Below are 13,649 nucleotides of genomic sequence, written 5' to 3'. Positions count from 1 at the left end.
TCTGTTGGCACTTGTTGCGTGTGACCTCTGAAAGCGGACGGTGATACGGAGCACTCGATCTTGGAGCTTGGGACGAAGTCTTGTTCTGAAAGCCAGGGTTGGGTGGGTGGGAAGATCCACTGCCACCTTTGCTCTTCTGCTGATACAGCTGACAAAACGGAGGAGGAGGAAGCCAATACTTCTGCTGCTTGGCTACTTGAGTAGAGGAAGAAGGAGTAGCATCTCTGACTCGCTTCTTGGAAGCATCACACCTCAATTGAGCAGCCTCTTGCTTCAATGCCATGTTGTAGAACTCATCGTACCTCAAGGGCTCAAAGAGAACAAGAGCTAGCTGAATTTCTTCTCTGAGACCACCCCTGAACTGGTATATCATGCTCTTCTCATCAGGTACGTCGTGCTTGGCAAAGCGGGCGAGCTTCTGAAACAACTTGTTGTAGTCATAGACAGACAAAGAGCCTTGCTTCAGGTTGCGGAATTCCTCACGCTTGCTTTCAAACACGCTCTGAGGGATATGGTGAGCTCTGAAATCTTGACGGAATTCATCACAGGTGATAACACGTCCACCTCTGGAATCCTTGTACTGCTGGAACCATTCTGCAGCTTGATCTTTGAGTTGGTAGGAAGCAAACTTGACGAAGTCCTCAGGCCTGACGTTACTGCACTCGAAATGCTTGCACAGGTCCACGAGCCAATCGTCAGCATCGGTTGCCTCAACACAATTGCTGAAAGTCTTTGGTCCATTAGCAAGGAACTGGTTGAGTGTAGCAAAGTGATTCTGATTGTTGCCTTGGTTCCCTTGGCTTCCTTGATTGCGCACTTGAAGAATTTGCATGATCAACTGTGTATTTGCATTGGTTGCGGCCATCACAGCTTGCCATGCCTCCGGAGGAGGTGGAGGTGGTGGCGGATCAGGATTCGGAGTCGTGCGCGTTGGAGGAGCCATCCTGAAGAGGTTGACATCCATTAGCACATTGATAGACAAATATTGAAGCTGAATCCAACGGAATGAAAATTGCAACATATAGTCTTCACATCCGAACAAAAAGAACGAATGCATTCCTCTTGAAATGGTCACATATCCATAAATTGAGAAGCCACTTAGAATTAAGGTAGAGAAATAAATCAACAAGGTACGGATCAAGAACGAATAATCGGTAAGAAATCCCAATCTCAAAGCAATATCCGTGGAAGAAGAACTAGAGCTACAAGAATTCCCACCTATGAAACTCCCTAACCTTTCCGGTTATGCAATCAGGTGTTGGGGATACAGGGGAAGCATAATATCTCACCCAAATCTAGCAAATCCTACATCCAGCTGTATCCATCCTTCAACACATAACCAAGAAAAACTTCGGAAACCATCTACCTCAACCTTCGAAAAGCATCCGTTATACAAGTTATGGCGATACTCCCGAACTCCCGCCCCAGTACTGGGTGGCGTCGAGGTTATCTCACCAACGAACTGCATAAAAGAGATTTTCGATGTCGGCGTACTAAACTCAGGTATTCCAGAACTGCAACGATAAAATTATGACGACAACACCTCAAAGCTCAACTCCCCGGGACACTTCCACAAAACCCCTGATAGGAGGCACCAAGACAATGTTCTCGTCATAAAACCATCGGAACGATTCCAAGATACCCGCATGATCCTAATTTTTTTTAGTGAAATTTGAGAAGAGAAGAGTCAAAACTCTACGTCAGGATGCCTTACCAGAGCGATGAGGAGACTGGGAAGTAAAAATAATTCCTAAACTCTCCGATATATAATTCCTAAATGACACAAAACATTTTTCTAGACACAACTCAACTGCTAAAAACGATCAAGCAATGGGGCTCCTAAGGTCGGGGATGGCTCTGATTACCAACTTGTAACACCCTCGATGCGACTATATCTCCCATGTGTCGAGGCACGACTTAGAGGCATAATCGCATTGAAGGCATATGTCGCAAGTTAGGCAATCTTCACAACATCCCATGTAATATAGATAATAAAAGGGGAGATAACATAGTTGGCTTACACTCGCCACGTCAATCAAGTACATAAATAACATTACATCATCCAAACACTCATGGCCCGACTACGGCGCCAAAATAAAAGATAACCCAACATGCGACACGGTCCCGATCACCCCCAACTGGGCACCACTACTGATCATCAGGAAAAGAAACATAGTAACGTTGAGAGTCCTCATCGAACTCCCACTTGAGCTCAAGCGCGTCACCTAGAGCGGAATCATCAGGCCCTGCATCTGGTGTAATAGTAAACTGTGAGCCACAGGGACTCAGCAATCTCGCACCCTCGCGATCAAGACTATTTAAGCTTAATAGGTATGGCAAGGTAAATATGTGGAGCTGCAGCAAGCGACTAACAAATATGGTGGCTATCCTGTTCGCAAAAGAGAGCGAGAAGAGGAGGCAAAGCGCAAGCGAGAAACTAGAGGGCAACCTGCGCAAGCATTACTCTAACACCGTGTCCACTTCCCGGACTCCGCCGAGAAGAGGCCATCACGGTAACACATTCAGTTGATTCATTTTAATTAAGTTAAGGTTCAAGTTATCTACAACCAGACATTAACGAATTCCCATCTGCCCATAACCGCGGGCACGGCTTTCGAAAGTTCAAATCCCTGCAGGGGAGTCCCAACTTAGCCCATGACAAGCTCTCACGGTCAACGAAGGAATAGACCTCCTCCCAAGACGTTCCGATCAGACTCGGTATCTCGGTTCTTCAAGACACTTCGACAGGTTAAAACAAGACCAGCAAAACCACCCAGATGTGCTTCGAATGGAGGGGTGTTGGGCTGCAACACACACGAGGCCTTTTTGGTCCCTCGGTTAACCGTTGGAGTATCAAATGAAGTCCAAATGATACGAAACTTGACAGGCGGTCTACCGGTAGTAAACCAAGGCCGCATGACAAGTCTCGGTCCAATCCGGAAATGTTTAACCCCCACACACGAAAGAAAGGTAGAAATGACCACCGGAGGAGAACGAAGCACCGGAATGCAAAACGGGCAACGGGGAAAATGCACGAATGCATGAGATGAACACGTATGCAAATGCAATGCACATGATGACATGATATGAGATGCATGACAACGACAACAACACACGGAGACAAAGACCCGAACCCGAGAAAATAAAATAACTTAAAGCCGGAAACGGCAAGAGTTGGAGTACAAATTAGGAAAGTCGTATCCGGGGTGTTACAGGTCTGCTCTTAGCTGGGGCGATGAACTGCTGGGAGGAGTTCAGTCACCCTTCACTCTCTCTCTCTGCTTGCTTGCTTTCTCTTGCTTGGGTACTACCAGATCTCTTCTTGTCGTCCCCCCCTACTTCGTGGGTGGCTGGTCCTATTTATAGAGGCCCTGGTCCTCTTCCCAAATATCGAGCGGGAAGGGAGCCAACAATGGCGGGCTAATTTGAAGGGGGACAGCTAGTATTAGCTATCCTGACAAAAGTAGTCTTCGCCTGCGCAAAGCTCTGGTGGTGACGCCGTGTTGGGCTCCACAATGACCTCCTTCTTGTAGTCATCCTGGTCTTGGTCTTGTTGCACCGAAATGGCAACCTTTGGCTGATGCCTCGGTACTCTGCGGCTGCGCTTGCTCCCTTTGCACCAAAGAGGAAAGGAGGACACTGCGCGGGCTGGCACCCGCCTGGCGCCTTTGGTCATCATGGCTTGCGTCATGGGCACCTCGTGAGGTACCCCGCCTTAATCTCTCCGCCTCCTCGTGAGCCAGCCTGATGAGGCTGTGCCTGAGGAAGCTCCACGTCGTCCGCCCCGCGAGGCTTGGCCCCTCGCAAGGGTCTTGGGTCTGTGTTGGTGAAGATGGGCCGTGCTGGGCCCCCCTATGAGCCACGCCGCAGGCCGCAGGCAGGCAAGTCTGGGGACCCCCGTTCCCAGAATGCCGACACGCATTATAGTCCGATTGCCTCGTTCGTTGGGCTGAGCGCCTCCCTCGAAGGACCCAAATATGAGAAAAATAGCGCCCAGGTTTATCCCCGAACACCCCAGCACTAGCGGCAAGGGGGCAGAAGCCGACAACTCGCCATCTCTCAGTATTGATAAACAACCTCACATAAGGTAATATTTTAAATTCAAGCAGCATTGCTCAGCGCATATGAACAAGTTTTCAGCGCACAGGACAAAAACGAGCGAGTTTTACTCAAAAATTACATCCCTAGTACATTCATCCGCCACAAGGCGGGCACCCTTCAGAACATCCTTATAGTAATTTTCGGGCCTGCGATGCTCTTTCCCAGCTGGTGGCCCGTCCTTCACAAGCTTCTCCGCATCCAGCCTGCCCCAGTGCACCTTAGCACGGGCAAAGGCCCTACGGGCACCTTCAATACAGACAGAGCGCTTGATGACTTCGAGCCTTGGACAGGCTTCCACCAGCCGCCGCACCAGCCCGAAATAGCTCCCAGGCAGAGCCTCTCCAGGCCACAGCCGAACTAAGAGGCCCTTCATGGCCTGTTCGGCCGCCTTGTGGAGCTCGACCAGTTGCTTCAGCTGGTCGCTCAGGGGCACAGGGTGTCCGGCCTCAGCATACTGAGACCAGAACACCTTCTCCGTCGAGCTGCCCTCCTCGTCTCGATAGAATGCGGCGGCATCGGATACACTCCAGGGAAGATCTGCAAATGCCCCTGGACAGCTCCGGATTCGGGTAAGTATCAAGTAACTCACATTTATGTGTTTACTTTGCATAAAGAATGCCTTACCCGCCGCTATCTTCTTCACCTCATCCAACTCCTGGAGGGTCTTCTGGGATTCGGCCCTGGCAGACTTGGCATTTTCAATAGCCGCCGCGAGCTCGGACGCTCACGTCTTCGAGTCAAGCTCCAAATTCTCATGTTTCTTCATGAGAACCTGGAGCTCTGGCCGCACCTTGCGAACCTCGGCCTCATACCTCTCCCGCTTGGTGCGCTCCGCGGCCGCACTCTTCTCGGCCTCGAGCAGCGCTTGCTTAAGGGTAGCCACCTCAGATGTGGACCCTACAATAGCCATGTTAATCCTGTCATTTCTTGCAATTGCACCTTTTTTTATACATATTCAACCAAGGTATTTCTCACCTTCCTTCTCCTCGAGCTGCTTCTTGGCACGCCCGAGCTCTTGCTCGGACTTCTCGAGGCTCTGCTTTAGCACGTCCACTTCCGCAGTCAGTGCGGCGGATGCCAGCAGAGAAGCCTACATACGCATATTGACTCCTTTTGTTAGACTCCTGCGAATTATTTGATCCTCTATTTGGCTTTTCTCCCCGAACGCCCAACAGAGCATCAGGGGCTACTGTCTATGCGGTAATATTATTCACACATTGTCTACTTACCTCAAAGCCTGTCAAAAGGCTTGTACAAGCTGCAGTCAGTCCGCTCTTGGCGGACTGAACCTTCTGGACCACCACACTAATAATAGTGCGGTGCTCCTCGTCGATGGAGGCGCCTTGGAGCGCCTCCAACATATTGTCCGGCGCCTCTGGTTGGACGGGGGCCGCCGGCACGATGGACTTGCTCCTCTTAGAAGGAGGTCCCTCACCGGACTCCGGAACCTTTGCAGGTTCCGAAGCGGTGTCCAGCCTAGAGCCAGACTTGGAGCGCTGAGGGGTTTCATCCCCTTTACTCCTGGAGTCCGGGAGGTCGCCTTGCGGCGCCTCCAGGACCACCTCCTCCCTGCTTGGAGCCTGTTGGGACAACACCTCGGTGTCGTCCGTAGGACGGGGGGAGGAAGCTGTCGGAAGCAAGTTCACATCCGACGAGTCCAGTGAGCCGCTCGTTGACACGTCAAGCCGGTCCTTGGGTGGGCTGCATAAACATATTCGACATAAGGGAAAGTTGTGCAATAAACGAATACTATGAACTACTCCGGCATCCGGATACTTACGATGTTGCCAGGGGCTTGGCCCTGGGCTGCCACTCCTCTCCGCCGTCGTCGGCGTTGGTGGAGTAGTCCGGAGGAAGGGTTTTCCCCTTCTTGGACCCTCCGGCCTCCTCCGGGAGGGCGGCCTTCCTTTTCTTCTCTCCTCCCGCTGGAGGGGGAGAGGTTTCTTCTTCTTCCTCCTCGTCTTCACGAGAGGAAGGCGCTTCGGGACCATCGGATGATGAATCCGACACCTCCTGGAGCCGGGCACTCTTTCGAGTCCCCATGGCCCTTTTCGCGGCCTTCTTCTCCGGCACCACATAGGGTGCCGGAACCAGCAGCTTCGCCAAGCGAGCGTCTGCTGGGCCTTCGGGCAAGGGAGCCGGATAGTTGATCTGTCCGGACATCACCTGCCAATCCTGTCAAAGGTAAGGGAGCTTAGATCCCGCATAGAGTCAAACTATGATAGCCTAATATCCTATAAAAGGAAATATAACTGCTTACCACATGAGCGTGATGCTACATACTGAATCCGCGATCCTCGGTAGCAGATGCGGGAACCTCGGCGCCCTTGAAAAGCATCCTCCAGGCATCTTCGTACGTCGTGTCGAAGAGCCTGTTTAGAGTTCGGTGCTGTGCCGGGTCGAACTCCCACAGGTTGAAGGCCCGTTGTTGACACGGGAGGATCGGGCGGATGAGCATCACCTGGACTACGTTGACAAGCTTGAGCTTCTTGTCCACCAGGGTTTGGATGCATTTTTGGAGTCTGGTCAGTTCTCCTTTTTTACCCCAAGACAGACCCGTCTCCTTCCAGGAGGTGAGCCGCGTAGGGGGGCCGGATCGAAACTCAGGGGGTGCGACCCATTCGACGTCGCGCGGCTCAGTGACGTAAAACCACCACGATTGCCACCCCTTCAGGGTCTCCACAAAGGAGCCCTCGAGCCACAAGACGTTGGCCATCTTTCCCACCATGGCACCGCCGCACTCCGCCTGGCTGTCGCGCACCACCTTCGGCTTGACGTTGAAAGTATTAAGCCATAGGCCGAAATGGGGGCGGATGCGGAGGAACGCCTCGCACACGACGATAAACGCCGAGATGTTGAGGACGAAGTTTGGGGCCAGATCATGGAAATCCAGGTCGTAGTAGAACATGATCCCTCGGACAAATGGATGCAGAGGGAAGCCCAGTCCGCGGAGTTAATGGGGGAGGAATACCACCCTCTCATGGGGCCTAGGAGTGGGGATGAGCTGCCCCTTTTCAGGAAGCCGGTGCGTGATGTCGCTAGACAGGTATCCGGCCTTCCTCAGCTTTTTGATGTGTCCCTCCGTGACGGAGGAGACCATCCACTTGCCTCCCGCTCCGAACATGGCTGGAGAAGGTTGAGGTGGGGAGTGCGGACTTGGGCGCTGGACTCGAGTGCGCGAGAATGGATAGGCAAAGGAGGAAGAAGGCGTAGGTGAAAAGGTGGATCCTTATCCCCTTATATGGGTGGACGCAACTGCGTGTCCCCACCAGCCTGGTAAAACTCGCGTATCTCCAAGCGCCGTAATCAAGGGCGCGGTTGGGTTACCCACGCCCGTATTGATGAGAATCCTGGAATAAGGGGACACGACCTCTGCTTTGACAAGACGTGCCAAGGAAACCGCCTCGCATGACGCGCTGAGGTGGGATAATGAAACGACTCGGATAAAGGCTTGGCCGTGGTGTGTCACACTATGGAACACGTCAGCAGATTAGATTTGTGTAAATATTATTCTCTCTGTGGCAACATGTGGAAAACTTATTTTGTGTAAATATTTTGCAGAGCCGGACACTATCTTTGTGTTTAAAATCTTCGATGAAGTACTTGAAGGAGGAACCCGCCTTGCAATGCTGAAGACAATTTGCGCGCCGGACTCGTCGTCATTGAAGCCTGGTTCAGGGGCTACTGAGGGAGTCTTGGATTATGGGGTGTTCGGATAGCCGGACTATACCCTCAGCCGGACTCCTGGACAATGAAGATACAAGATTGAAGACTTCGTCCCGTGTCCGGAAGGGACTTTCCTTGGCGTGGAAGGCAAGCTTGGCGATACGGATATTCAGATCTCCTACCATTGTAACCGACTCTATGTAACCCTAACCCTCTCCGGTGTCTATATAAACCGGAGGGTTTTAGTCCGTAGGACAACATACACATCAACAATCATACCATAGGCTAGCTTCTAGGGTTTAGCCTCTCTGATCTCGTGGTAGATCTGCTCTTGTACTACCCATATCATCAATATTAATCAAGTAGGACGTAGGGTTTTACCTCCATCAAGAGGGCCCGAACCTGGGTAAAACTTTGTATCCCTTGCCTCCTGTTACCATCCGACCTAGACGCGCAGTTCGGGACCCCCTACCTGAGATCCGCCGGTTTTGACACCGACACCTAGGATTGAAATTTCCTCTATACGCGTTGTTACCAAAGTTGTTCCTACCAACAAAATTCACATCCATAGATTCATTATTATTCTCAATCAAAGTAGAAAGGGCACATCATTAGGATCAGAAGAAACACTCTTATTAGCAAATAATTTCATAAGTTCATCCATCTTTCCACTCAAAACATTAATTTCTTCTATCCCATGCACCTTTTTAGTAGATCTTTCAGTATGCCATTGAGAATAATTAACCATAATATTATCTAGGAGTTTAGTAGCTTCTCCTAAAGTGATTTCCATAAAAGTTCCTCCCGCAGCGGAATCTACAAGATTTCTAGAAGCAAAATTCAATCCGGCATAAAATTTTTGTATAATCATCCACAAATTCAAACCATGAGTAGGGCAATTACGTATTATTAATTTCATTCTCTCCCAAGCTTGTGTAACATGTTCATGATCAAGTTGTTTAAAATTCATAATATCGTTTCTAAGAGAGATGATCTTAGTGGGAGGAAAATACTTAGAGATAAAAGCATCTTTGCACTTGTTCCATGAATCAATACTATTTTTAGGCAAAGCCAAAAACCAAGCTTTAGCACGATCTCTAAGCGAAAAAGAAAATAGCTTCAATTTAACAATATCATTATCGACATCTTTTTTATTTTGCATGTCACACAAATCAATGAAGCTATTAAGATGTGTAGCGGCATCTTCACTAGGAAGGCCGGAGAACGGATCTTTCATGACAAGATTCAACAAAGCAGTATTAATTTCACAAGATTCAGCATCAGTAAGAGGAGCAATCGGAGTGCTAAGGAAATCATTATTATTGGTATTGGTGAAGTCACACAATTTAGTATTATCTTGAGCCATCGTGACAAACAAGCAATCCAACACACGAGCAAACAAAGAGCAAACGGGCAAAAGAGGCAAATAGAGAGGGAGGAAAGAGAGAGAGGGCGAATAAAACGGCAAGGGTGAAGTGGGGGAGAGGAAAACGAGAGGCAAATGGAAAATAATGTAATGCGGGAGATAGGGATTGTGATGGGTACTTGGTATGTTGACTTTTGCGCAGACTCCCCGGCAACGGCGCCAGAAATGGCTCATTGTCGGGAGTCAAATCTTGACTTGCACGAACCTCCCTGGCAACAGCGCCAGAAATTCTTGTTGCTACCTCTTGAGAACTGCGTTGGATTTCCCTGAAGAGGAAGGGATGATGCAGCAAAGTAGCGTAAGTATTTCCGTCAGTTTTTGAGAACCAAGGTATCAATCTAGTAGGAGGCTACGCTCAAGTCCCTCGTACCTATATAAAAACAATAGCTCAACACAACCAACACGCTTAGGGGTTGTCAATCCCTTCACGGTCACTTACGAAAGTGAGATCTGATAGAGATGATAAATAATATTTTTTTGATATTTTTGGTATAGAGATGCAAAGTAAATAAAGTAAAAGCAAAGCAATAATAAAGTGATGGAGATTGATATGATGAGAAAGAGACCCGGGGGTCATAGGTTTCACTAGTGGCTTCTCTCAAGAGCATAAGTATTCTACGGTGGGTGAACAAATTACTATTGAGCAATTGATAGAATTTAGCATAGTTATGAGAATATCTAGGTATGATCATGTATATAGGCATCACGTCCGAAACAAGTAGACCGAAACGATTCTGCATCTACTACTATTACTCCACTCATCGACCGCTATCCAGCATGCATCTAGAGTATTAAGTTAAAAACAGAGTATCGACTTAAGCAAGATGACATGATGTAGAGGGATAGTTTCATGCAATATGATAAAAGAACCCATCTTGTTATCCTTGATGGCAACGATACAATACGTGCCTTGCTGCCCCTTCTGTCACTGGGAAAGGACACCGCAAGATCGAACCCAAAGCTAAGCACTTCTCCCATGGCAAGAACAATCAATCTAGTAGGCCAAACCAAACTGATAATTCGAAGAGACTTGCAAAGATAACCAATCATACATAAAAGAATCCAGAGAAGATTCAAATATTATTCATAGATAGACTTGAGCATCAACCCACAACTCATCGATCTCAACAAAAACACCGCAAAAAGAAGATTACATCAAATAGATCTCCACGAGAGAGGGGGAGAACATTGTATTGAGATCCAAAAAGAGAGAAGAAGCCATCTAGATACTAGCTATGGACCCGTAGGTTTGAAGTAAACTACTCACACTTCATCGGAGGGGCTTGGATGATGATGTAGAAGCCCTCCGTGATCGATGCCCCCTCTGGCGGAGCTCCGGCACAGGCCCCAAGATGGGATCTCGTGGATACAGAAAGTTGCGACGGTGGAATTAGGTTTTTGGCTCCGTCCCCGATCGTTTGGGGGTACGTGGATATATATAGGAGGAAGAAGTACATCGGTGGAGCTTCGTGGGGCCCACGAGGCAGGGGGGCGTCCCTACCCTCGTGACCACCTCGTGGCTTTCTTGATGGAGGGTCCAAGTCTCCTGGATCTTATCTGATGAGAAAATCACATTTCCGAAGGTTTCATTCCGTTTGGACTCCGTTTGATATTCCTTTTCTTCGAAACCCTAAAACAGGCAAAAAACAACAATTCTGGGATGGGCCTCCGGTTAATAGGTTAGTCCAAAAAATAATATAAAAGTGGATAATAAAGCCCAATAATGTCTAAAACATTAGATAATATAGCATGGAGCAATCAAAAATTATAGATACGTTGGAGACGTATCAGTGGACGACGTCGTCGGGGAAGAGGCTCCGGCTGGGCAGCGGTGAGGTGGCAGACGGAGGAGGGTGGGGTTTCGCAGCTAGAGTAGAGAGGTTATGGGGGCTTGGGATTTCGAGTGGCGAAAAAGAGGCGATGGGAGGGGGAACCATGACTTAGGGATGCGCTTGTCCAAAATGTAGGGTGTGTTACAAAAGTACCCTCACCGATTTGAACTAGCAGCCCTTTCAGCTCAGGGTTAGAAGGGGGATTCCACTTGTCGAGATTTGGCAGCAAGGGAGAGTTTTTGCACGTGTTGTAATTTTGGGAAAGCAAGGCGCGGTTTGTGAAGGCACGAGGTTTGGGAGCACGATATCTAAATTTTCGGGATATAACAAGGCGTGGGTTCAATTTTAGGGACAAGCCTAACGTGTAATATCGTACGTACCAAATCAATTCGCACTTCCTTCAACGAAAAAAACAAATAAAACTATTCACACCACACAAAGAGGGAGTCTTGTCCTGTTTTACTATACAAATGCTATTCAAAGCTATGAATCCATGTTATGTCCAATTAATGTTTTTCGCTGGCTGTATAATGCATGTAACCTACTCATACCAACATTTTAGTGCATTCCAAATGTCTATACTACCGCTGCAATTCGAAGTAAATTTGAATTAGTTTCTCTATTTGAATAAGAATCTACAATCATGATTGTTGCCAACTTAATCCATCATTCGTGTATTACCTTAGCAACACACCACATGATTACTATAGAGATAGATATGAACTATGTGTACTATATGAACTCGAATTGAAATTTTTGAATACACTTGATGTTGATTCCAAATAATAGTACATTTGATGTACTAACTAGATATTCATAATCTAAACCATGTTCCATACGTACACCGTGTTTATCACACAAAGTATAGTGCCCCGTCCCCTACATTATGACAAGTATTTGGCCCTGAGCTGCAAAAGCCACACATTATCCCAAATTATAATCAACTAGTCGCCAACCCGTGCATTCGCACGGCTATCATATTATGAATATTTACTTTGTATATGTTTAGTTAACAATATTATTATACTATTATTAGTTCTTGATGGCTTTGCATTTACTAAATAGTTTTATTGCAGGGCAAACATAAATAAATATCATATGTTATTGCAGGCATGTCACAATTTTCCATGTACCTATATATTACGGTACACATACAAAGGAATTATAGCCATTTGATAATGTAAGTATACTTTTTAGAAGCTTTAGAAAAAAGGTCTTGATTGATTTTGCATTTGTAAAAATTGCATGAAATAGGAGTGAATAATTTCAAATGTGGTTGACTCTAGGATATACAAAATGCTAACTTTGTGTGTTTGGAGAGTATTAGGATTTTGTTTATCGTGGGAAGATTACTTGCTATGTTCCGTGGGGTTTCTAAAGCCTCTCGAAGGTCTTACTACCGCTAGTCCATCCCTTATTTCCGTGAACAAAAGAATTGAATCTGTAAGTGTTATCTGCATTTTCCCTATATTGATGCCATATATTTGTATTCTGGTTTTGTGGTTTTAGGCATGTAAATTACAGATTGTACATACAAAATGACTCTTTGTGTTTCCTCAATGCTAAGAGTTCCTATCACGAATATGCACTATACCAGTAAAATTCATGCAGACCAAGAAATGAAAAGAGAAATGGGAGATCAGCATACAGTGCCTATAGACTGCATCATGTTTATGTGTTTGAAGGAAGGCCACGAAATGAAAAGTGGTAAAATGTGAAATGAGCAATAGCTATCTGACATAAAATTTCTTTCTCCCGCTATCAATACCTTTCAGGAGGATATCTATATGAGGAATAAATCAATTATTTGTAGTAACACAGAACTTCTTGTAGGACTAAAAGTGCGCAACGAAAGGGAATCTATAAATAGTTCAAGTCTAGCATTCTATGAATGTAGCGGACCAGTTAATCTAACAAAATTTAGGAACAGTACAACGGTTGTTTTTAACAACTGAACTAATATTCTCTCCACACATGCATTCTGGTATCTTATGAAACTAATGATGCATAAACATTGAGAACCAATGTTGGTCGATACTAAGTGAAAGGGCATAACCTCTTTAGATCGAACTGAAATTTAAATTATGTTTAATGACATTTCGGGGTGGAAACAAAAGAGCTATATATGCAATCACGATTACAATATAATTGCTGCACTGTTTGGCCGCGTCAAGATGTTGTTATGTAAAAAATATAACACTTTTAGATGAAGAAAAAAGTGTTTAGCGAGTGCTATTAAGAGATAGGTATCAATGTTCAGAAAATCTTTAACTAAATAAGAACAACACGGTGAACAAACAATAGTGCAGTCCACTGTTATACTTGATATGCTGCTACTGTTAACCATACCGTAGCAAAAAACTTGATTTCCTCTCATGTTAAGCATAATTTTAGTTCACAATTTCGAATGCGCTTACCAATGTAAGGTTGTTATATTTGGACCTAAACCAAAGTCAGATCAAATTCAGTTACCTTTCTATGGTTCATGTCATACTTATAAATGATTTGATTGGCTGTAGAGTATATATGCTCCAATTTTCACCACCGGGATACCAAAGTGACCACAAACCGATGGTTTGCAATGCAGGGTGCTAGATGCTGACTCCAGGTTTCCTGCCGAACAA

The sequence above is a fragment of the Triticum dicoccoides genome, chromosome 3A, assembly GCF_002162155.2.
Source record: "Triticum dicoccoides isolate Atlit2015 ecotype Zavitan chromosome 3A, WEW_v2.0, whole genome shotgun sequence".
Classification (NCBI taxonomy): Eukaryota; Viridiplantae; Streptophyta; class Magnoliopsida; order Poales; family Poaceae; genus Triticum; species Triticum dicoccoides.
Note: the sequence above shows the minus strand (reverse complement) of the source record.